Raw genomic sequence first — 24938 nt, forward strand, 5'->3', positions numbered from 1 at the left:
ATTCCGTTGCTGTCTCCTCTGCTCGGTTTCACAAATGTACCATGTCTCAAAGCATCCTTGCCTGCAGCATGTTTTTGTTTTTTAGATTAGCGTCAGTCTAAACATTATGGCACGGACGCAGCACACAGGGACTAACACTGTCAACATATTATCTGTGATAACACTAATTGGTAAAGTTCACCTGAGAATGTAACTGTTAAAAGAAATTTTTTCGATTTACATAAGAAAGAAGTGAACCTAACATAGTCATTCTAACAGATGTAAGATTTAACAAAAAATCAAGGCATTTTTCAAAGTTTAGTTTCAGTGACATTACACTGTAACGTTTGGCTATAAATTCTGTATCTTACCACTGTGTACTCCACGGTCACCTGATGAAGGAGCAGCTCTCCAAAAGCTATTGCTTCCATTAAACCTGTTGGACTATGACCTGGTGTTGTGGGATTTTTAACTTCCCATTAGAATTCGGATCCCACAATTAAAACAGAGATGAAGAAGCATTTATTCTCTAAGACAGTTCTGGATCTGTGGACCTTCTTTTAGCAGAAGACTGTTGAGGAAGGGTAATTAATAACAGCGACGAGAGTGGGACTCGAACCCACGCGTGCAGAGCACAATAGATTAGCAGTCCATCGCCTTAACCTCTCGGCCACCTCGTCACATATGCCAGCTAGCATATGACGTTATTAATAAGTGAATTGCGTAAATTATGCAGCACAGCAGATATTTATCCCTCGTGTTGGTGAGATGATACACAGTTCAGTACGGTTCCAAGGCGATGGTCTGACCTCTGGGTTGTGTGGCAAGCGCATTCCCACTCTGCTCACAGTGATCTGCACAAAAATGAAGAAAAAACTGTGTAACAAGGTCTGTTGAATTCTGTGAAGATTTGAAGTCAATGGAATGAAGAACCCGAGAAAACAGGGGGTGTTCTTTCAAGAAATAGTTGGATAGAGCTCATAACGATAGAGGAATCAAGGGTTATGGGGATAAGGCAGGAACAGGATACTGATTGAGGATGATCAGCCATGATCATAATGAATGGTAGTGCTGTCTCGAAGGGCAGAATGGCCTACTCCTGCACCTATTGTCTATTGTCTATTATATTTCCCTTGAGGAATTGTTTTCCAGACTGGAGGAGAGTGCACAGTGCTCAATGCCATTATTTGGAACACCTTTCTTCTGCTCAGATACTTTTGCCACGTAATTGTGTACAGGGCAGACAATTTTAAAATCCTAAATTAGGCTAAACTGACAATTGAATTCAACAATGCAAAAACCTTGATCTGTATTATTTTCCTGGGCCGTGCGACACCAAGTCACTGTATGATCTCAGCAACACAGTGAGCAAGTGTCAGAAGGAAAATGAGTGCAGTGCCAGAGCGCATGCTGGGAGCAGCAGGTGACACACGGGGAAGTGCATTTCCCACAACAGGAACACTTCCCAAACAGCAGACTGCGGTGGAAGAATTCAGAGGGGGTTTACACTTTGGAATTTGACGCCAGAGTACAATGAAGATCTGTCATTGAGTCTGTTAAAGATGAAGACTTTAAGATTTCTACAGATGAAAAACAAAATGAAATGTTCATTTGTTAGTGAAGGCAAATGTTGAAATTGTATATGTCAATAATCTACCGATCTTTGGAATAAGTAGCTCACCACTTTCCGCACTCGGGGCCAGAACTACTGGTGAAGATGATCGTATAATCCCCATTACTAGCCATGGAATCAGAGAAACTCGGTTTGCCAAACGTTCAGGTACAACCAGGAATGTAGAGGTAAGCATTAACGTGTTGCTCCTCTGCTGCAGGTGACCAGTGCACGGTATCTCTGCTCCAGTATAGTGGGCTGTGCTGTGCCGAAGTTTTAAGTTTAAGCCTCACATGGACCAGCTTCAGTTTGCCGTCGTCTTGAGGGGTACAGATAGAAGTTGATATTGAGCAAAGCCAAGTTTATGGGAAATGACTCGTGTTTGTGGATTGAGAAACGACCTTTTCTGGATAATAACTCCTTGATCAACAAACACACTGCAAGTATCAAAAACGTGGAGAGATATGTGTGGAGAGAGAGCCAAAGGTGATTTTTCAGCCGTTGGATAACGTTTCCCATGTGTACTGAGTTAAATTCGGGGAAAACAGATGTTGAAATGTTTCATGTTACACAGTTTGTTACAAACTCACAAAATCATTGCAATGATAAAAAAAAAATCACATAGGACCGTTTGAACATTGTGTTGAATTGAATTTTGGTCTGAGCATATTTTATCTTCAATAGCGTGCTGCAGAGAGGTCCAGAGGGTAAACAACACAAAAGGACAGAGTCTTCTTGGTGGATTTCTTGGGTGGAGTGAAGAATGTACGAAATATACATAACATCATGTGAATGTGGTCAAATCTTTAAAGTAGGTGTTGCGTCTCCAAGTGACGATTCAATTCCTACTCATTAGGATATAATATCTATCTGCAGTTATTTTAGGACATCAGCTCCATTTGCAGAATTTCACCTTGAATAATACGTCACACCTTACCAATCCATGAACTTTTTATACTCAATCTTTATCAGTTGTACGTGTTTATGAAATAACTTTGTGTCTGAAGTCAACCAAATTCGAAATTGTTACGCAACCAAATTGACTTTCTCTCAATGTTAAATTCCCTCCTCATATGTTTGTTCGTGTATCTTTTAAAACACTGTGAAATCATCTTCTACGCTTTATTTCTGTAAAGTCGTTCACGATTTAGCTAACTCTATTGAGTGGACAAAACTCTCATCCAAACTTTTCTTAACGATTCACTAATGGTTTTGAAGCTCTAACTAAAGTTATTGATTCACTCGAATTAGGGCATTTCCCCGATTTAGTCATTCAAACCTCGCGCTATGTGAAAATCTCATTTGTTTACTTCAAACTTGTGTGTTTCTACTCCACCATTTCCAAATCTCGTGAATAAACTCCTTCATTCTTTCTATCAACCCGTTTGTATCCTTTCTCATATTTTTATGTCTCAGTAAACAACGTCACTTGGCTTTCCTTGCCATCCAGGAAACAGCGTCTGTGCCCTTTCTAATCTCTTTACATGTTTTGGTGGAGAATGAGGATTACACACAATGCTCCCACTGAGGGTGACCTACAGATTTTACAGTTACACTATTAATTCTGCATTTTTAAATATGACGTCTCTATGCATAAACTCCAATGAGGTAAAGTATTATCTATCCAGTTCATGAACATCGTCTCCATGGAGACTAAAATTATGTATCATTCCCTTTATTCTTCCACGAAATGTTCGAAACGTTTGTAAGGTCAACATCTCTAACTCCCCGTGCACTGAGTGATTCTCAGATATTTCTAAAGGTGACTGAAGTTCAAATACTTCATAGTGTGTCTCCAGTCATTCCAGTGCAGAATGGTTCTGGACAGTAAATGCCATCACCAAAGGCCACCGTGGATCTGAAATCAACAGTTTTCACATCGTAATTGCCGTAGCTATTGTGTATTGTATGTCCGTGTTCTTGTTCATTTTTTTCATCATTTCAGGGATCCTTGTATTGAATTCTACTGAATGATTAATTTGTGAATGGAGACATTCCCTTCACCACTCATTCGAAACTCATGGAACATTGAATGATTTTACTCATATGCTTCCAGAGGACAGTCTTGCCATTACTGAGATAAATCAATGAACATTCGCAACGTGTCTTCAAAGGCAAGAATTTCCTTCTTCAGTTTAGCGGATCATTAAAGCACTGAAACCCGTGCGTGCGTTCATTAAAACCAAAACAGTTGCAGCAAGATTTTAAAACTAAAATTTTGCAATCTGCTTGCATTGGTTGTCCCAAACATTACATTCCACATTATGGTATGTTTGAGGATGAAAGCACTTTCTGTATCTTGAGCAATTCCATTTCAATTTTGTCAAAACATTGCCATTCGCTGTTCTCACTTTCCCTTTCAGTTTCCCGTTTAATATCCCGTATTTTCTCAGTTCATCTTACGTTTTCAACAATTTCAATCAATCTCGCTCCTGATTACCAATCCGAGAGAATGCCACAATTTTCTCAACTTATATGCAGTGCCAGCTGTAGGGTGCGTTGAACAAGTGGAAAGGCATCGGTCACGTGAACCAAAAAAAAGTCGCGGGGTGGTGGAATCTGGCCGTTCCATCGCAGTCATATTTAAAACATTTAACGTAATCTTTAGCCAAATCATATTGGCAGCAAATAAGAAAACATAAACGAAAAGATTGCCCATGTTGAAAATCAAACAAAAACAGACGTTGCTGGAAAATTTCAGGACGTCTTGCAGCATCTGTGGAGAGATGGACCCAGTGAATGTGAAACGTTAACTCTGATTCATCTGCACAGATGGTGCTAGCTCACCTGTGATTTTACAGCAATTTCTGTTTTTGTTTCAGTTTGGCAGATTTTGTCACAGTTCATGAGAAGAGTGCTCTCGAGAATCAAACAGACATCATGGAGCTGATAGTGTGAAATGAGACAGTAGTAATAAATGATGGAACAGCCACAGGTTCTGTCCTTATTGCGTTTGAGAGGCGTGGGGATCAAGAGTGTTGGACTGGAAAAACACAGCAGGTCAGGCAACATCCGAGGAGCAGGAGAATGTACAAGATAGGCATAAGCCATTCATCAGGAATTCGGCTTGTGAGTCGGGCTGAGGGACAAAGCTGAAGCCAAGTGACAACCCGCAGGCACCTCCTCCTACTGACCCCGATCACGACCTCTCCTCCCATCACCAAATCATCATCTCCCAGACCATCCACAATCTCATCACCTCTGGGCATCTCCATCCACAACCTCCAACCTCATTGTCGGTGAACCGTGCACTCCCCGAATCTACCTCCTTCCAAATGATTCACAAACCTGCCTGCCCCAGTCGACCTATTGTCACAGCCTGCGCCTGTCCCATCCTAATCATCTCTTCCCACCTCGACACAATCCTATCTCCCCAGTCAAGGAAATGCCCACTTATATTCGTGACACCCTTATGCACTTCACCTCCTCCACGAATTTCGTTTCCCTGGCCCCCAAGGCGTCATCTTCACCATGGACATCCCGTCCCTGTACAAATCCATCTGGGGTGACAGAAGTCTGCAAGCCTTCCATTTCGTAATCGCACACCATCCCAACCAGTACCTTTCCATGGACATCCTCATCCACCTGGCTGAACCACTCCTCACGATCAACATCTTCTCTTTCCAATCTTCCCACTTCCTCCATCGAAATTGGTAGCCATGGGCACCCGCATAGGATCTAGCTATGCCTGCCTGTTTGTCAGATACGCGAAACTGTCCATCTTTCGCAGTTACACAGACACTATCCTTCACCTGCTCCTCCGCTATATTGATGAATGTATTAGCGCCACTTGGTGCTCCAACGAGGAACTTGAATAGCTCACTAAATTTACCAACACCTTCCGCCCCGACCTCAAATTTACCAGGATCATCTTGGCAACTTCACTCACCTTCCTGGACCTCTCCATCACCGTCTCTGGTGACTGACTAATTAAAAACATATACTACAAGCCCACCGACTCCCACAGGTATCGACCACATCTCCACCAACCCTATCTCGTGTAAAACCTCCATTCCTTATTCCCAATTCTTCTGCCTCCACCACATCTGTTCGCAGGATGGCCAATTAAACCTCAGAAAGACCCAGTTGGTCTCCTTCTTCCACGATCATAACTTGCCTTCCCACGTGTTTGACAACGCCCTCCAGTGCATCTCCTCCACTTAACACACCACCACCCTTGAACCCCATGCATCTCAACGCAACAAGGATAGAACCTCCTGGTGCACACCTTCCACCTAACCAACCTCCGCAGAAAACGCATCATATCCTGTCACTGACGCCACCTCCAAACAGACACCACCACCAGCGATATATTTCGCTACCCAGCCCTGCCAGCATTCCGAAAAGACTATTCCCTCCACGAACCCTTCTTCATGTCCATACTTCCCCCCACCAGCCCACAACCCTTTCCTGGCACCTTTCACTGCCACCATAGGAGGAGTGAAACTCGCACCCATATCACTCCCCTCATCTCCAAAAAATGCCCGAAGGGATCATTCCACATCCGTTAGAAATTCACCTGCACTGCTACCAAAACCATCTACTGCATCAGTTGCGCCCAGTGTGGTCTCTTCCATATCAGGGAGACAGGACACCTTCCTGCAGATCATTTCAGAGAACATCTCTGGGACACCCTCACCCACCAACTTCACCGTCCCGTGGCTGAACACTTCAACTCTCCCTCCTATCCCATCAAAGACATGCAGGACCTGGACCTCCTCCACTGCCAAACCGTTACCGCCCAACGCCTGGAGGAGGAACTACACACATTCCGGTTTGGGACCCTAACAGCACACGGGATAAATGTGTCCTCATTTCCCCTCCCCAGGCACAAGCCTTCAACTCGCCACCGCCCTCGCAACCCATTCCATCACTGCCACTTCTGACCTACTATCTTCTCCCGCCTATTCATCCTTCTATTACTTTCCAGCTATTTCCCCTCAACCCCACACCACTGCCATTTATCTCTCAGCCCCGACTCACAGGCCTTATTCCAGATGAAGGGCTTAAGCCTGAAACCTGAATTCTCCTGCTCCTCGGATGCTACCTGATCTGCTGTGCTTTTCCAGCGTAACACTGCCAACTCTGATCTTCAGCATGTGCAGTCCTGACTTTATCCTCGGAATTATCAATGACCTTGGCGTGAAGATATCCCTCGATTGCAGTGATCACAGTGTGACTGAGTTTTGCATTTATTTTGGGTGAGGGCAGGCTGGATACCCAAATAAGCGCTTAATACCCAAACAACAGGAATGGTATCAGACAGCGAAGTTCGGGCGGGCTGAAGTGAAGTGGAAACTCCTGTCAGAAGATGGGCCACAACAACTGCCCCACATCACCCAGATTGTCAAAGACACACAGAAAAAGCACAGCACCTTCACTGCAGGCACAATCACAGGTAAAGTGGAAAGGAGACAATACAGCACACTGAGGTGCAATGGAATTTTTTATGTGAAATGATTGGATACATAAGCTACTTTACATCTGGACTGCCCTCACATTGGAAAAAGAAATTTCCTGCAGTTTAACGGCGACATTGGCCTGTGACATCACCATGCTGAGAGACACTGACATAGTTTGTTCTTTAGCAGCGTGGCCGAGTGAAAGCATGATCGTCCCATTAACCAGAATTCAATGCTTCAAAGCTCTCCTCTACGCAATACAACTTATTTGCTGCCCCTGTAATCAGATCTCAATCGCTTCACGGTGTGTCCTCTTCTGCTTCCTGCTTCACGGTAACACTTGAAACGTGAACAAATTCACTTTCCACTTTCACCAATCTTTTGCAACTCCCGAGTTGGCACAGATACGAGTGACCGATTGGCCTTTTCGAGCGCACTCACTCTGGTATGATCTGAATGATAAAGTACACTGTGTCTGATCTGCAGAATGTCCCCACGCAAGATGGTGCGGTTTATCCCATTCCCGTGGGCTGAACTGTCTTCAGCCATTTCCCTCCGCTTGCAGGCTTTATGAGTGGATGTAAGTGTGGATATGCTCTGAAGTTTCCTGTCACGGGCACAGCCAGATGCAAGGGCGCCGTTGGAACTTAACATCTTTGATTGTGAACTTCCTCCAAATATCATTTATATGAGAGAGAGTGAAAGATACTGAACTGTTGGGAAAGAGAGAAATGGGCTGTGGACTGTCGTCCCTCAGTAAAATTCAAACAAGTGCATTTTTGTGCTGCCCAATTGATGCTCAGAATCAATCTTCGCAGAACAATCCTGCAGAAAGGCTTTTGTTTCAGAGGCATCGATTTATTTGCTGCAATCGGGCAAGAGTTAACATCTGAGTCCCAACTGTCCCAGATGAAGCGACTCTGAATGAAACCTTCACTCACTGAGAACCATCTGCACAGCCAGAAGCTGCAGGGCTGCAGGCAGTCCAAAGCGGAAGGGAGGATTAAAAACGAGCTATTATTTCTCCCTCAGCCACTCTGTCACAGAGACAGGCAGAGGGATGGCAGAGACGTATGACGTCATTCACGTGCCAACAGAAGCCACTCAGCCCATCGAGTCCACGCAAATCTCAATTACTTGCTTCTCTCTGTGGTTATTCATCATCAGTGCTGCATGTTCTAATAATAGGGAACTGTGTCTGTGTCGATATGCTGTCTCCAACATACTGATCTACATATCAGTCACGGCTGTTATTTCACCGGAAGACCCTGCTGTGTGACACGGTGTGGGGAATAACTACAAGGCATCAGGGGCATGGTACATGCCACAACTGATTTCTCTCAATTTCGCCAGTGTATTCCCAGCGCAGGCAAGTGTCTTTGCGAATCAGGTCATAACAGGCCGAGAGAGAACAGCAAAAAAACTTCCATAACTTCAACCTGTGTTTCCTCAAACGTATAAATGTGGCGGGTGTATCTATTTCAGATGCCATTGAGTGTAAGGACGCAGAAGGCTCATCAATATGTAATGCGAAGAACGGTGCACTGTTATAGCGAAACACTGTCAGGGGCAGTACACAGACTGAAAGCTGGAATTGTCAACGAGCAGAGGATGCTTTTCATCCATTAATTTCTGGGTTATGCGCCCACCACGATCCCTCTGGGCCGCTCTGTTAGCGCTGACCACAGCAGTTTCATGCAGTCTTCAGGTTTTTGTTGCCTTCGAGAATGACGTCAAAAGATCTTCACTGTTATTGTGTGAAACACTGTGGCACAGATGTGTCCCGGCTGTGTCAATATTACTACTCTGTAACTTCCCAAATTCTGCTGTTTTAATTGCAATTTCAATCAGAATCACAAAACTATCACGCTGCAGACTGAGGCCATGCAGCCCACCTTCGCTCTGCTGGCTCCATTCAATGAGGAAATGACTGTGTTTTGATTGACTGATTGTCACATGGACCGAGGTACAGTGGAAAGCGTTGTTTGCGATTGGGAAAGGCAGATCATAGTCATCAAGGACATGCAGATCACAGCGTGAGAAAAGCAAAATTTGACCAGACTCAGGAATTCAGGTTACTACGTATAGGACGTGCGTTCAGCAAAATCCGCATTGGCAAGATCAGTAGTATTTCAAGTTAGACAATCCATTTCTCAGAGCAGCAATGGCCGAGAAGAAGCGATTCTTCAAATTGCCTGTGTATGTTTTCAAGCTTTGGACTTTATCTGACCCCGATCTCATCGAAATCATTTCTTCGCAATCAAAAATGTGGTAGTGTGCAAAATTCGAAAGCTCAACCGCAAATGCGAACTCAAGACTGCTCACACATATGTCACCTGTCTGATGCAATATCACTTCTGAGACAAACGAGCCAGAACGGCGTCATATGTGGTAACCATACATCTGGTGAGTTTTTTGGTTAACCAAGGCTATTTCTGCTGTTTCAGAGTGAAAGAAGCACAGAGTTTTAATAACAGCTCCTTTCCATTCTGACTCGTTTCTCCCAGGAGGCTGAGCTAGCTGCTTTACTGGAAACGGGTGGTCTTCATTGACAACTGGACGAACTCATCTTTCATTGTCACGCAGTGTTGGTGGATAGCAGTTTTAAAGCGGTCTTCAGCTCCCTATCAAACACGGATTTGTGGAGCGGCGGAGGGGTCTGCTGGGAGCGGGAAGTATGGAAATTCTGGAAAGGTGTAGAAAAGGGATACCGTGCATGCAGAAGAAATCATCTCCTTTTGGGAACCTTTGTCCAAATAATGCCAACTGAGACAGATAGAAAATGCAGAACTGCGAGGAAAGAGTGAATCTTACCCCATTATTCGGGAACAGTGTCTGTGCTTCTCGAAGTCACAGGGAGGCTTCTGCTGTCTGAATTAGCATGGAGTGTTACTGCAGCAAGTCCCGTCGCTCACGCAGCTGATGTGTATACATTTTTCCACGTAGCCTCCAGCTCAGATCATAGATTTCACAGCTCACATCACAGAGGGACAGAGAAGAGAAGGAAGCGATTCAGACCATCATCTTAACACAACCTGGGGATAAATTGGATGTGAGAGAGCGGACATTCTCGACTGATTCCAGCTTTAACAATCTTGGTCTGTGTGGTAACAAAGGAGGAACCAGGAACTGTTTATCTTGCTTCTTAAAACAGGTGAGTAAATTTTGAAGAGCATAGATATTTCTCCCTGGTGTTCATAAAGTGATCAAGAGCAGACTACTGTTCCCTGAGTGTGGTCTGACTTCTGGGCTATGGGCCCAGGGCATTACCACTGTGATATTCTGTTCACAAGATCTGACCACATGGGAAGAAATGACAGTGACAAGATCTATTGAATCGGATTCCATGAAAAACAGAAAGCGATGGAATGAAAAGAGCCATGAGAGCGGGAATGTAACATTATCTGTGACGTAGTTGTTTTCCAGACTCGAGGAGAGTGCACAGTGCTGTTTCTAGGGGTCAATATCTGGGTAAGTAGACTGAATCAGTATCGGCTGTTATTGTACTGCATCTTTTGTACAATGGTGAAAACACACGGGCATTTTATATAGAGAGGACAACTTCAAAATCCTCAATGATGCAAATCACACAAATGATGTGAACAACAAAGCAACCGCAGAAACTCGTGTTACATCATGGGGTAAACGCCCGTGCTCAACTTTCGCTCAAATTCGTTCTCTGTCAAAATCGTGAGCCTGATATTCGAACAGTGAATGGTCTATGTTAATAAAAACTGCTCTGGTCTTGCAACTTCAGTATTTAATACCCCCCTACATGTATGTCTGACAACAGCAATTGATCTCTCACTGTGTTACTTCAGCGCACATAGAGAAGAAATAAATATAAGAACAAAAGTCACGTATGTGACTGGGATTTGCCCCGATGCTGCTGCAGCCAATCGATTCAGCTGTAATTGAAATTGCTTCCATCTTTCCTGTGTCGGTAATAAGATTGCACAGCTTAGTGGTGAGTTTTCGTGCGTTGCATTGGACTCAGCATCCTTTCTCGGGTTGAAATTTACTGGGATATAAAGACATGGTGAATGACACGGTAGAGTTTACTAGAATATAAAGACGTTAGGAAGGACACGGTCAGAGTTCACTTGATACAAAGTCAATAGAAAGGACAGTCATGAAGCTTACTTGAGATAACACCACTAGAAAAGTAAACAGCAGATTTAACGGGACGGTGAGATAGATAGAGAATCATGCGGGAGAAATCAGGAAAGACTTAGCAGTGTCTGGAGGGGGTTATCCAGCTGATGTGACGTTAGTAAGAACAAGTCTGAGGGAAATTCTTTCGTTTAGGCGAATGGAAAGTAGAGGTTGGAGCTTCAAAACGTACGGGGAATGATGAAGACGTTTGGAGCAGATTTATTTTTATTCTGAGAATTATTGAAATCGGAGATGAATTTTCAGAAATAAAAACATTTTAGGAGCTGATTCCATTATATTTCAAAAGTCGTGTGCAGACACACAGGGAGTGAATGTAACAAGGACAGAGATTCTGGGCTGCCTGGATGGCGAGGCAAAAGGGACATACTCTCGAAGTGGTTAACATTAATCGGAAAGAAATTGCATAGTACCTGCATCTGAAAATGCTACGTATAAGAAGAGCTGCTGACGAAGATAGGTGTTGCAGCTCATTCTACATGAAATATTATGTATTGTAAATACTCTGAGCTGCTTGGTTTAGCACTGCATTGAATGGAAGTCGGTTAGCTCAGTCCGCTGAATAACTAGTTATGAGAAAAGTGAGACCAACAGCATGGGATTAATTCTCTCACTGTCTCAGGTTTGCATAAGGATCATCATCTACCCCGCTCACCTGATCTGCAATAGTGAGTAAGATTTGGCCTATAGATGTAAAACATCATTATCATTGCCATCTGTAGCCTTCAACATTTGGTCACAATCACTCGAAAGGAGAGTGAGTCCATTTTATACTCACTGATCTTCGCTTGAAAAATCCTGTGACAAGACTCGACCTTATCACAGTTTGAACCCTCTGCTCCTCCCAACAGCAAAACTACTTGGTATGCCTTTGCCAGATTTACTGACAACATTCAAACTCCCCAAAGAGATAAATCTAATACTTTCGATTGGATAATTACCTGTGCAGGTTTGCAGGAAATGGAATGATATGAAATGAGTTAAACAGACTTTCCCAGAATGTAATCCAGTGCAGGCTGAGCGATTAGAGAAAGGTCATCAAGCTAAAATTTTACCTCTGTTTCCCTATCCACAGATGGATATTCACCTGGGGAATATTTGCAGCTTTTGAGATAATAATTGACAGAAATGTGAAACTGGAGTTTTCAAATAAATGCTACTTTACTCAACATTGATTTCAACTGCGTTTTAGTATGATGCGCTAATAATCCCTTGTCAATGTCAGTAACAGCATCTTTAGATAAGCATTGAACTGACAAACGTGGCATTTTACGCACCTTTAAGTAGCAGGCGCTAAACAATTGTGCGACTGAAGCTGCAGACAGCAAGCTGGTCACATGCCCTACTCATACCTTAGGAACTTTAACTCAACTGCTCTACTTTTGCTGTGGTTCTGAAATTAAAGCTAACGCAGACCAGGTGAAACCGACATGGACCTGTGATTATTGAAGCATCAGGTTCAGGAAAGGGACACATAAGAATATGCAAAATAGACGTCATTGAAAAATGGGTTTCCGTTGGTTCCTGCGTTGTTTACAGACAATGTTACATTGCCGCTGTCGCCAGGCCTTTCCTTCGATCGGCTTCAATTTGAAGCAATAAAACTTCACAACTTCCTTCTGAAAGATCATACTGGTAACATGAAACATATTGCATTTAGCAATAATCTTCACTATTCCTACATCCATGAACATGTTGCACGGTTTCCATGAATACTGAAGATGTAAGAATGTGATGCAAGAATAAATTCATTTCCAGTTTAAATTGTAAAGTAGGAAGAGTGCACAGTAAGACTCAGAATGTCAGAAAATCATGTACGTCTCCGTGTCCAGAACTGCAACAAAACAGAGAGGTAACCTGTCCCTGAATCCCCACGTTTGCTTGCTCCATGTGTCCAGTTGGAAACCTGTGTGAAGGAGCATGCAGTCTGACAGAGCGCCTGGGAGAATCCTCGATTGTCTGATCTAAAGCTGCAATAGGAGCTCTCCATTCTGGCTGTGGGTGTAGATTGACATTTCAACACATTATTGTTGAAAACCCTCTGTCAGAAACAACACTGGCAGAGAGTAACAGGAGGACGCTATTCCAAACACCGGTCCTACCCCGCCATTTGACATCATAATTACTGACCAAATACATCAATATCTTTCCCCGGTCCATCCACAACAGCCTGTCGCCCAAAATGAAAAAGACATTTAAGCAATCGATAATGCCTGTGCAACTATTGGAGGGGAATGCGTTTAGAGACGGTGGGTTTCTGCACGAAGTTTGTAGGTTTCCTGGGTGAGCAGTTGATTCTGGACTGATCATGCTTCAAATGATATGATTCCGACAAAACTCACCAACAAGGGTTAAGGAATTTTCTGTGGTCCACAGCAATTTCGAGAAACCCAGACGACAGGAATTAACGATGAATCAGCAGAATAATAATTGATTCAGCTGAAATCTGAACTCCGATTCTGATGGAACTCAGAACAACAAACATTGTATCGCAAATTTAACAATGCTGTAGAAATCTAATGCGCTTTCCATTGCACCACCGAGCCGCGCGAGCCACAGTTTTACTGTATACAACGTTGTGATTGTCGTGGAGAAAAAGTAATAAATCTCCAGGAGATGCGGGGAGTTCTTCAAGGCGTAGATCTTTTATTTGCAGTCAAAAACCGTGACATTCAGAAAGCAAATTATTGAACGATCCCGAAATTCAGGAAACATTGCACTTTATACCCTTTCTTTAGTTATATTTTTGTTATCTTAACAGGATGCCCAACTGTGTTAGTCAGAGTTATCTCACTCCATGTATACAAGAAACCATTATCGCTTTACGTCTGCAAATATGGTTTTTCTATTGTCACGATTATGTGCTTTACTGCCACCTCTGCTGCAATGATCTTACTGCCCTGACGAGACTGACATGATTAGATTTTTTAGCTACTCCATCCATCACAATGTTTTCCTGTCCCAAGCTGATTAGATATTAATGTCTTTTTTCTGCTCCAAGGGTATCAAGCAGGCTGACTCTACTAACTATCAATTAAAGATTTAAAGTCAGTCCTAAATATTTATTGTCACGACTTGTCCCAACTTGCCATGATGATATTTAGTTGGCAAGGCTGATGTTACTAATTGCTATTATCTCAGCCTGTCACAGTAAGCGTTCAGCCCCAGTCTAACTCTGCTAATTGGTGGAGGTGCATTCCACAATGATAATCCCATCCAGCTACAGTGGCCCAATCCTGCCACAGTGACCTTTTGACTCGTGTAGCATTCCACAGATCCCTTGTAAGAGATCTACAGTAGTATCCATGTTTTTTCCCTTCCCATGCTTTCCTGCTCCGTACTTCCCATACGGTGTTCGGATCTTTGATCAGATATCAGTTTCTCTTCGCCCCACTTTCCAGGACCTGGTCCTTATCCATGTGTGCTCTTGCTTCTCAAGTAATCGGCTAAATACTCATGAAGTGTTTTGATGGCTCATAGCTTTACCACACGTTCAAACAATGAGTTTCAATTATACAACACTCTCAGAATGAAACTTTTCTTCCTGTATCTCCTCTGATTATCCTCCCCCTAGCGTTTAACGTAGATCTGTGGTTGTAAACACTTCCCATAAAAAAATTTATTCCGATAACACGTATCTATCCCCTTACTGAACACCTTCACCTCTTCCTCATTCACTCTTCTCCCCTCTCAGATGAAGAGCCCGAGCTAAGCTAATTTATCTTCACCATGACGAGATTGTTGTGCTGGAAAAGTACAGCAGGTCAGGCAACGTCCGAGGAGCAGGAGTACCGACACTTCAGGCATAAGCCTTTCATCAGGAATGAGACCTTTAGGTGGGGGCGGAGAGATAAATGGGTGGCAGTTGGGTTTGGGTGGAAGGTAGCTGTGAAAGCGATAATTAGATGGAGGCGGGGGATAAAGTGATAATTCGGGTGGGGGGGAACGATTAATAGGTCCGGAGGGTGGTGCCGAGTTGAATTCTTCGGACTGTGATAATGTGGGGGAAGGGGAATTGAGGAAGATGTTGAAATCCATATTTATCCCGTATGGTTGCAGGGTCCCAAGGCATAATCTGAGGCGTCCCTCTTCCAGGCAGCGGGTGGTAACGATTTGGCTTATGCCCGAAACGCTGATTGTCCTGTTCTGCAAACCACATTTCAGGGGAGATGTGAAATACCAAAGACTTAAAAAAGGACAAAAACTGACAGAATCAGAGTTAATGGAAATATGCACAATGCAGACCGAAACTATTTAGCCAATTGAGTCTGCTCAGTGCCGCCGAAGAGACGCACACTCCCCCACCATTTCTTTCTAAACCCGCATTATTGATTCACCTACAAAAATAGAAATGAGTTCAAAAGCTCAGCGGGTCAGGCAGCATCGGTGGAGAGAAATCAAAGTGAACATTGCGATTCAAAAGCGGATCCAAGGAATGATCTGTTGATCCCAAATGGTCATTCTGTTTTCCCTGAGCTGCAATTCCTACGTTTTTCTCTGATTTTGTATTTGATTATACAGTCCATTCAGGTTTGGTTTGCCATCTACCTGAAATGCACACCTTTGGACGGCGAGAAGGAATCGGAGCAGCCAGAGGAAACCCGCACGGAAGAGAGAGAAATGGAACGTGCAAATTCCACACAGTCAGTCACATAAGTCTGGAATCGAATGCGGGTTTCTGGCCTCTTAGCCCTCCCAAGCTGCAAGCGCCCGTCCCGGATGCAAATTGAACCCAATCTCACGCAGTGAAAGTCAGTAGTAATACCTTGGATTTCTATGCAAAAAGAAGCCGATGTATCAGTACTGGAAATCAATAATCGATTAACTGTCCGAACTCTTTTTTTAAATCACTTGACCGACAGTCTTGTACGTCTTGTCATCAAAAATTCACATCGGAATACTTCTGAATGTTATGAGGTTTTCTGCCTCTCAAACCTTTGCATGCACTGAGTTCCAGATTTCAACCACCCGCCGTTTCAAAACGTTTGTCTGCACATTCACTCAAAACTTTCCTCCTCTGTTCTTAAATCTATTACTCCGTAAGTGATCTCTCCATGATAGGAAAACGTTTATATCAGTCTACGCCATCCGTATCCCTGATTATTTTGTATATCTGAATCATGTCTCCTCTTGATCTTTCCTGCTCTAAGTCTATACAAGCTCTTCTACCCAGACAATATCCTGGTAAATTACCCCTGCATCTTTTCCAGTGCTAATGTGATTGCAGAACTGCACACAATAGTCGAGATAGAGCCGAATGAGCAAGTGAAATAAATGATGTGGAAATCCGCAGAAAGAGATCTTTTTGAAAAAATGTTCATTTTCCTCAGTGCTGCCCTGTGTTCCTTTCCTGAGCCTGAAGTTCCAATAATATCTGATCCATGTCATTTAAAGCAGCTCCTTGACCATTGATCTCAAAACCACAGTATCGAATTGGATTGACTGGTCTGAAGGTCGCAATGGTATGATTGTGGCACGTTCACCCAGCAACAGTGAGCGCAGCAGCACAGACTGAACAGGGTTCAATGTGAAAATAATTGTGAGGGAAACGGTTGCAGGAACTTAAAGGAGGTCAGTGATTGTTGGAGGGAGAGAAGTCTCCAAGAATGGGAGAGTCTGAATTATGATATTTATCCCACAGAGATGTGTGAGAGAGGGGTTTGATGAAAAAATCATAATATCAGAGAAAGTTTTCATGTAAAATCAATTAATTCATTTCTGTGTTTCCTTGGCATATACACAAGGAGTTAAAAAGGTGAGAACGTTACATGCCGTAACTCGGATTCAAACGAGGTTACTGCGGCCACAACGCACAACACTGAACATCATGCGATCCGTGGGCCATGCAGAGATGCGTGTTTGAAAAGAACAGTAACGACAGTGACATAGGACATGTTATGAATAATGCAGAGACACAACAGGACGATTTGGCAAGCAATAATAGACATGTGGGAACTCAGAATTGGCTGTATATTTAAATTGGATGATTCAAGAGGCTGATAAAGTTCCATTGAGTACTGCATGTTGAAGACTGAGGGTGATAGATTTTTACAAAACATCAAATTCTCAAGGTATACTGCAGGATATTGTTGAAATGTAAGTTTCAACAACAATGTGGTTTCACATTTGTTGCCTCACGAGCTTCCCCATACAAGGAAGAACCCATTTCTGTAGTGGATCACATACTCCCAGTTGCACCACCCAGAATCAATGGTGCAGTTGCAAAGATCAACTGGAAACTGGGAACTGAGCACATGAATCTACTCTGTCGCAGCAATGATGCGATCGGTGAGCACATGATCACTCTATGATGGTACAGAGGCGCATGAAATTTCGACACTGGGAGTTCTCCTGGTCAAAGGCGGGGAGGAAGGGCTTATTTGTCTCCGGTTATTAGATTATTAAAATACAACAGCAGCATTAACCCGCAGTGCAGATTGGCTCCGTGAAAGTGTGCTGCTGCCTTAAGCGAGAGGTCGATTTATTGCAAGCATTCAGTGCAATTTTCCTAAACAATGCACTGTTTTGTTGTTTTGACGTTAAGAACTGTTATTTGATTACATCATCCTCTTGCTCCCAGCAAACATTCCAGTATAGGGTACATCAGTTTCATTCCGACACAGCCACATGTCTTATTCTCACTCCCTCTGAGGTGATTGACTTGGCAATGTCATTCTCAGAGATTGGCAACGTAGCATTGAGATGGTAGTGTAATGAACAAAGAAGAACAAAGAACACAGAACATTTATAGCCCAGGAACAGGCCCTTTGGACCTCCAAGCCTAGTCTGAACCAAATAAACTGTCTAAACCATCTTTTTCCATCTGCTCCCCATTTGCTCACGCATCTATCAAGGTGCACCTTGAATGTAACGAACGTGCCTGCCTCTCCTACCTCTACTAGCATCGTGTTCCAGGCACCTACCACTCTCTGTGCAAAATACTTTCTACATCTATCCTCCTTCAACGTTTCACCTCTCAACTTGAATACGTGTCCACTCATTACAGAATTCCTCATTTGGGGAAAAAGCATATCTCTATACACCCGGTCTGTACCCTTCAAGATTTTGTAGACCTCAATCAGGACCCCTCAATCTCGTTTTCTTTTCTACTGAAAACAGTCATAAACTTCTTAAACTCTCTTCACAGCAAGCATCTTCCATCACATCAACATCCTCGTAAACCTTCTCTGCACCGTCTCCAAAACGTCCACTTCCTTTTGGTAACTTAACGACCAGAAGAGTGCACAGTATTCTAAAGGAGGCCGAACCAAAATCTTGTCCAATTGTAGCATGACCTGCCAGCTCTTACACTCAAAGCCCGGTCTTATGACGACAAGCATGCCATATGCTTTCTTGACCGCTGTATCCAACTGTGCCGCCATCGTCATGGTACAAAGGACCTAAACTCCTAGATCTCTCTGCTCATCAAATTTCTCCAAGGTTTTTCCGTTTACAGTGTAGTTGGTTCTAGAATTCGGCCTCCCAAAATGCATCACTTCACATTTGCCTCGATTGAACTCCGTCTGCCACTTCTCCGCTCAACTCTCCTGTCTATATATATTCTTCTTCATTCTTTAACTGACCCCTATGCTTTCTGCTACTCACCAATCTTCGTGACAAATGTAAATGTAGTGGCGATACTGGGCTAGCAACCCTTGGAGACTGGAACATGGCAGCTGCTGGTATTTAAATCGATGAATAAAATCTGGAATATTAACCCCGACCAGAGGAACAGAGGCAAAAAGTTTTCATTTGCTGAAACCCATCCATTTTTGTCCCTTTGAAAGGGGGATTTGCCGTCCGAAACGAGACCTGCCAATATATGACTCCTGACACATAACAGTGCGGTTCACCCAGAAAATCCCTCTGACTCTGTTCAAGGTGAATTAAGAATGAACAACAAATAATATTCAGACCATGTTGACAAACTCCGTGGGAGAATAAAGAAGAATTAACAAATTACATGGATGACGGGGAACTCAAATTCAATGGATTATCCAAGCTCAATAGACACATGGATGCACACACCGCCAAGAAGTCAGGTCCATAGGGGGACTTCAATTACCCGCTGAAGTGTAAACCTACGTGCCCAAGGCACAATGTGGACAGGTCATTCGCCACTCCCATATGTGTGAAGGGATCACTGAGGAGGCCAACTGGCAGAGTCACCAGCATGTTTACAAATGACATCAGTAGTCCGATTGTGCTGTTATTGCAGGTGTTCATCAATCCAGCAATGAACCATGTTTGGATGCCTGTTTCCAGTGGAGTTCCACTGTTCCCTGATGTAGATCAACAATTTAGACTTAGTTGCAGGAGTCATGATTGAGAAGTTTGCAGAGGATGCAACAATTGGTCCTGTATTTGACTATGATGAATACTGTCAGGGCCTGCAGAGATGTATCAATCAAGTGGAAAGTAAAAACGGCGAATGGAATTGAATCCAGACCAATAAATGGTAACGAATTTTGGGAGTTGAAACAATAACAGTGAGGATTCTGAGTTTTGAACAGAACAAACAGGAACGAAGTGATCTTGGAGAAGATATTCACAGATCACCGAAGATGTTTGGATAGGGAGCTCAGTTGGTCTACGATATCTTTGGATATCTTGTGTTGTCGACCTCAGACTGTGGATGGTATTTTATCTTTAGCAACCGCCAGTTTAGGAAGCAACTAAAAAAATGACCACAAGTCTGGTCAATGCAATAATCAACATTTTTAAAAAATGTAAGATAAAGGATGGAGGGCTGAAATATATCACTTTGACCATCAAGACCCCTTCATCACTGATACATCTCCAAGTCATGCTTGTATGTACCTGGGAGGGTAACTTGCAAATGGTTGTGCTTCAGTACATCTTCAACCTTGTCCTCATAGTCGGTACAGTTTTTGAGCTTTGAATGTCCTGTCAACACAGCCTGGATGAACTACTCCACCGCATCTTGTAGGTGGTGCACTCGACTGCAATCGTGCCTTAGCAGTGAGGATAATAAACATTCGAGTATGAACGTGGTACAGGTAAGTGACTGCATTGTCGTAGAGGATGTCCAGTTCCTTCAGTGGTATTGAAGCTGCACACGTCCAGGCAAATGGAGAGAGTTCTGTTACACATATAATTTGTGCCTTACAGATGATGCAGGCTTCACGGAGACATGAGTTGTGTTAATAATCAAACAAAGTCGACAGTCGGGCATTTGTTTTGCAGTCAACATCTTTATATGGGCGGTCAGGTTCCATTTCTCCTAAATATTAGCTCAGAGGGCGATTACACGGATGACTTCAATTACAACGAAGCCATTGAATATCAATAGAATATGATTAAATTCTCATTTCTCAAAGTATCATTACTGTATTTGGTCCATGTGTGACTTATCCGGTTCCAATCGCAATCTGATTTCAAGTTCCAGTTCCCGTGCTGTAAGGGACAGCAGAGATTTACGAGGATGTTGTCAACTTTGGATAAAATGGAGCTTCGTGGAATGATTGGTCAGGCTGGGATTATTCTCCTTGAAACAAAATCGTGGGATCTTGACAGGGTAGAAACGACAGAGTAATGATGAAACAATGGGCAAGGAACACTGGAACGGGAGGGGCTGAATGCTTCCTTTCCTTGCTGTAACCAGACACTGCTGTTGAACTCTGAAATGGGACGATATCAGACAAGTCGTTGAAAGCTTACTTTCTGCTTGGTTTCTCCCGAGGCCTGTGTCACACTTGGGGAAATGTGTCTGCGTGTTTCAGTGTATGGGTAAAAATGGGCTTCAGTTCCCGTCTCAAACTTGAATCCCATTTATTGTGTTTTAGGAAATTAAAATGTTCCAGAGAAATTAACATTCAGGTGAAACGTGAGAGCATACAAGGGACAGACCAAGTGCTGGGAAATGAGATGAAGGGACCCATTTCTGTGCTGTAAACACTCGATAATTCAATTATTTTTTTAGGGAAACATATCTGCAGTGACATAATTCCAAAAACTGTATTATGAAGAAACGGTGCAACTGCTTCTGCCCTCATCCCTGGTGGTTTAGTGGTTAGTATTCAGCGCTTTAACTGACGGGCCTGGGTTTCATTACCGTTCAGGAAATCAGGTCTTCTTGTTCCTGACGCAGAGAGCGCAGCTCTACCAGGAATCTGTTTCATGCTTTAGATCAGTCAATACCCCAGCTCTTCAAAGAAGAGAAAAGTGCCTTCCCTCTCTCTGCACAGTCGGACAGTTAATCCTTCATTATCCTTTGATTCCACTTCCCAAAGAGTTTCAAAATATTGTCAAAACTGAGTCTCAGCTATTTCTTTTCTGTGCTTTTCATACACAGGAGCTGCAGTGAATGAGTGCGTTGGTTTCTGAAAACGAAACGTACCGATGTGCAATGTATTGGGCTATTCCAGGATCGCCTTCTCTGACAACGGTGTGAGATGACTGACATTGTCTATGATTTGGAAGTGCCAGTGTTTGAGTTGAGTAGACAAAGTTTAAAATTGCACAATATCAGACAGAGTCCAGTAGGTTTATTTGGAAGCACGAGCTTTCAGAGAGCCGCGCATTCATCAGGTGCGTGTTTTTTCTGCAGAAACTTGGTGTGTGTGTCAATATGCGCGATCCTTTGGAAGATCATCTGGACTTTAACCGATCGTTCGTGGTGTCGACGGTACCCATGACTTGGAGGTGTTGGTGTTGGACTCGAGTGAATAAATTTAATAATCTCACAAAGCCATTTTAGATTCCAACAGTTGACAAACACCTAATGAAGAAGCAGTGCATGGAACATTGGTGCTTCCAGATATGTCTGCTTGGTACAGTCTGGTGCTGTGTGATTTTTACTCTGATAGTTCTTGGTCATTTTTGTTCGTGGAGATAAAAAATTCAAACATTATCCACTTCAGCGGAACAAAAATGATTAGTTTGGATTTGTGATGAATCTCCACAATGCGCTTGCGCCAAGTAAAAGTCGAACTTTCAACTGCCTGATCCGTAGCCAGCTATACGAATGGTTGTACCACTGACCGGATGCCCAGCTGAGATTTTACGCGCTGCAGAATTGTGGTGTTAACAAGGACATGAGCAATAACAGTAACAATCACAAGGTGAACAAAGAACAAAGATAATCACCATCATTGACTCACTTCAAATTGTCCTCAAAAAAACGACCATTCACAATCTGAATAGCCAATCAATGAGGTCACTGGTGATCCTGGAAATTACAACTGACCTTGCTGCGATTTCACCATAATTTAAGGTAAACTCCAGACTAATCAAAACATTGCATATTACCATTAATATTCAGCTTTAGATTACGTTAATGTTCTGTCCGCATTTGCAGGAAATGAGTGAAAACGTCCTTCCAGTGATGTAATCCAGTGCAGAGTCGGCCAGAAAAGAAAAGACAAAGACATGAAACATCACTCCCATTTCCCTCTGTACCAATTCGTTTTCCCGAGTTGAATATTTGCAGGCCTTAGCTTTACTATCTAAAGAATCAATTATTTCCCGGGGAAGATTCTTCATAAATCAATTAACATCTGAGGTATTGAAACATATTTTACTTTAGATTAAAGTAGTTGAATATCCTTTCCCCCAGCCTAATGTCCCAATCCTCCCTGCTCTTCCATGTAAATGCAAGCTGATGTTGGAACTCCCAACCTGACGTTCCAATGCTCCTTGCTTCTCCATGTCAAAAGAAGCTGCTCTACTTGAAGTTGGAGCTACCAGTCTGATGTCCCAATGCTCCCTGCTCCATGTAAATAGCAGCGGTCCATGTTGTGGTTGGATCTATCACTCTGATGTCCCAATGCTTTCTGCTGCTACATGTCATTAAAAGCTGCTCCAGGTGAGAGTGGAGCTCCCAGACGGATCTCGCAGAGCTCCCCGGTCCATGCCAACTGAAGCTGCTCCAAATGAGGTTAGATCTTGCATTCGGATGTGCCAATGCTCCCTGCTGCTCCATGTTAACACAAGCTGCTCCAGTTGTGGTTGGAACTCCCAGCCTGATGCATCAATGCTCCCTGGTCCACGTCAAGAGACGCTGCTCCAGATGAAGTGGGAGCTCCAATCCCTGGCAGCTCACATGCTCCTATACCATCATAGAAATACTGCCCACTGACCAATTCCACCACTGGAACCATTGGTGGAATATCCGCATCATGTGAACCTAATCTTATTTTTAGTCACCACCGAAACATTATTTCCAAAAGTCATTCGTTCTTAAACCTATTTAGCATGTGCATACTGCTGTCAATCCGAAGTTAGATAATGGCGCTAATTGATGTATGCTTAATAAAAATTACATCCTATTTTTCATGTTGTGTAACTGCGACATAGCAAGGACAATGTTTGTATTGAAATCACACTTTTATTCCAGGTGAGAGAATGTGGTTTTCATTAGATAAAAAGGAACTTGTTCACTGTGTAAAATGATCAAATAAATCTCAATTTCAAAACAAAATTGGTAACGTTGTCATCCATCTGGAAATGTGGTGTCTTGTTCTTTCAACCACACGGGTATTAGAACGAAAAGTCTATCAATGATATGCGTATAAAGACACTTTAAATCGCAATGTTTGTGAAGGTTTGTAGCTCAGGTTAAAGTTTAGGGTGGAGGTTTGCTGGCTGAGCTGTAGGTTTGATATCCAGACGTTTCATTACTAGGATAGGAAACATCATCAGTAGCGACCTCCATGTGAAGCGAAGCTGTTGTCTCTTGCTTTCTATTCATATATTTCTCCTGGATGGGGTTCCTGGGATTTGTGGTGATGTCATTTCCTGTTCGTTTTCTGAGGGGTTGTTAGATGGCATCTAGATCTATGTGTTTGTTTATGGCGTTGTGGTTGGAGTGCCAGGCCTCGAGGAATTCTGTGGCATGTCTTTGCTTAGACTGTCCCAGGATAAATGTGTTGCCCAAGTCGAACAGGACTACCAAAAGTCCATAAATCAGGAGCCGCCCTCAGACCCATAGTCTCACTACACGGAACACCAATTTATAGACTGGCCAAAGAACTACACGCAAGACTGAAATTCCTCATAGAAGAGTCACAGCACTTCATCCACTCCACCCAGGAATTCCTACAAATCATCAAAAACATCAAAGTAGAGGAAGAAGAAGCAATTATCTCATTCGACATAATAACACTGTTCACCTTCAACAACATCGACCTGGCAAAGGAAACACTAATCAAACTTTTAGAAGAGACCGTCACACACGCACCAACCGTCATCAATCACATTACCAAGGAAAACATCATGAAGCTCGTGGAACTGTGCCGCACCACCCACATCACTTTCAATAACATAGTCTACAAACAAGCCAACGGCTCACCCATGGGATCTCCGCTATCAGGATTCATAGCAGAAGCGGTAATGCAAAGACTAGAACAAACAGCCCAACCAACAATCAAACCAAACATCTGGGTCCGCTACGTAGATGACACCTTTGTCATCACAAAACGAAACAAGATAGTAAAGATAATTAACATCATCAAACCCTCACTGGCATAAAGTTCACCAAGATGGAAATGTGTTGCTGGAAAAGCGCAGCAGGTCAGGCAGCATCCAGGGAACAGGAGAATCGACGTTTCGGGCATAAGGGCTTATGCCCGAAACGTCGATTCTCCTGTTCCCTGGATGCTGCCTGACCTGCTGCGCTTTTCCTTCAACACATTTCCAGCTCTGATCTCCAGCATCTGCAGACCTCACTTTCTCCTTAAAGTTCACCAAGGAGGAAGAAACCGACAATAAACTCACATTCCTGAACGTCACAGTAGAAAGAAAGGACAACG

General features: G+C 43.3%; 1 non-coding gene across 1 annotated transcript; it reads right to left on the reverse strand.

The window, feature by feature from the left end:
* Window positions 1-577: 577 nt before the first annotated feature.
* On the reverse strand, window positions 578-659 carry trnas-acu (transfer RNA serine (anticodon ACU)). Its single transcript has one exon. It is a non-coding gene; the product is annotated as a tRNA-Ser (tRNA).
* Window positions 660-24938: the final 24279 nt, after the last annotated feature.

Source organism: Chiloscyllium plagiosum, unplaced genomic scaffold (genome assembly GCF_037043375.1).
Source record: "Chiloscyllium plagiosum isolate Xiang-an unplaced genomic scaffold, Cpla_swu_hap1 HiC_scaffold_37, whole genome shotgun sequence".
Lineage (NCBI taxonomy): Eukaryota > Metazoa > Chordata > Chondrichthyes > Orectolobiformes > Hemiscylliidae > Chiloscyllium > Chiloscyllium plagiosum.